Source organism: Helobdella robusta (genome assembly GCF_000326865.2).
Source record: "Helobdella robusta unplaced genomic scaffold HELROscaffold_45, whole genome shotgun sequence".
NCBI lineage: Eukaryota > Metazoa > Annelida > Clitellata > Rhynchobdellida > Glossiphoniidae > Helobdella > Helobdella robusta.
The window spans coordinates 417,609-419,651 of NW_008705095.1; positions in this window are offsets into that span (position 1 = coordinate 417,609).

Genomic DNA, 2,043 nt, shown 5'->3' on the forward strand with positions numbered 1-2,043 from the left:
ATACATTTATATATATATATATATATATATATATATATATATATATATATATATATATATATATATACGTGCATAGGATTTTTTCATAATCAAATGAATAAAAATAATATTATTAATGAAAATAATAAGAATAAGAATAATTTCTTTGTAATACCACTGGCTGAAATAATTTTTATTTAAATTAACTGGATTATTAATGCGTATTTTCTGTAATGTTATTTCGTACGTTCTGTTAAAAAGAGAACGTGTGAAAGAAATGAAAAGTTTTATGGTAGCCGATGGACCATCGGCGGAATATTTTGACGGATGTTGTCCCAAATACTCAACTCGATCGTAACATGAAATTAATATTATTTTTGCCATTGTATGTGTGTGTGTTCGTGTGTGTATGTGTGTGTGTGTATGTGTGTGTTTGTATGTGTGTGTTTGTATGTGTGTGTTTGTATGTGTGTGTTTGTATGTGTGTGTTTATGTGCGTGTATACTATTACTGTCTCTATTACTGCTGGTTCTGCTGCCACTGTTACTACTATTGCGGCTGCTGTTGCTGATGAAGCTGCCACTACAGCTACTGTAGTTGCTGCTGCCACTTTTGCTGCTACTGATTAAAACTACCCTAACTACAACTTTTGTCAACTACAACTACAACTAACTACCGCTACAATTTGTCCTGGTTTGTGTGTTTGTGAGTATGTATGTGTGTGTGTATGTGTGTGGGTATGTATGTGAGTATGTATGTATGCGTGTGTGTGTGTGTGCGCGCGCAACAAAACTTACTTTATTTTGTTTTGAAAGAAATTATATGATGATGAAAGAAAATATAGATACTCGGATGTTAAGGGCGATGAGGTATAAAAAATCCACCCATCAACAACAACACAACGTGATGATAATAACGAAACATCAATGTGATAATAATAATAATAATTATTATTATTTTTATTATTATTATTATTGTTGTTGTTGTTGGAATGTTTTTTCTATTATTGTACACAACAGCAGTATTTCACTTTTTCCATTATACATACGGCCAAGCCTACCGCTTCTAAATTAATTCTTCGATAAGTCTGGCAAACCATCACTACTACTACTATTATTACTACTACTACTACTACTACTGCTACTACAACTTCTATTACTGCTGCTACTGCTACTGTCTGAAAAGCCATCACTACTACAACAACAACAACTACTACTACTGCTACTACCACTACTACTACTACTACTACCACAACTATTACTACTGTTACTACTACTACTACTATTACCATTACTACAACTACAATTGCTGCTACTACCGTTACCACTACGGCTGATGATGCTACTACTAATACTGCAAATACTTTTCTAATAGTAATGAAATTACTCGAACTCTTGCTTCTATTATCTTTACAGCCGCTAAAACCAGCTAGCTCATCAAATGCTAACATTGCTGATACTAGCTATTTCTCTCTCTCTTTCTCTCTCTCTCTCTCTCTCTTTCTCTCTCTCTCTCTCTCTCTCTCTCTCTTTCTCTAGCTCATCAAATGCTACCATTGCTAATAGTACTACTACTGCTGTTACCCATTAGCTGTTACTAGCTATCTCTCTCTCTCTCTCTCCTCTCTCTCTCCTCTCTCTCTTTTTTACTCTTTTTCTCATATTTTATCTACCCATCCTTTTCTTCACATCTCTCTCTCTCTCTCTTGTTTTCTCTCTTTCTTTCTCTCTCTCTACATATAAAATGTAGTTTATACCACATATCTTTATCATTGCATGGTTATCCAATAGTACTCTTGAAACATATCTCTGTATAAAAATATTGAAATGTTACATCATTAACACACACACACACATACACACAAAAAAACACACACACATATACACAAACGCATATATTTATATATATATTTATATAATAAATTCTTATAAAAACATTAAACATACAACATTCACGTATGTATATGTCACATTAATTTTAAATATATAGCTATAAAAATTATAGTTAATCTTAACACATAACCACATAAAATTCTTGACACAAAATATAGATAGATAATCATCT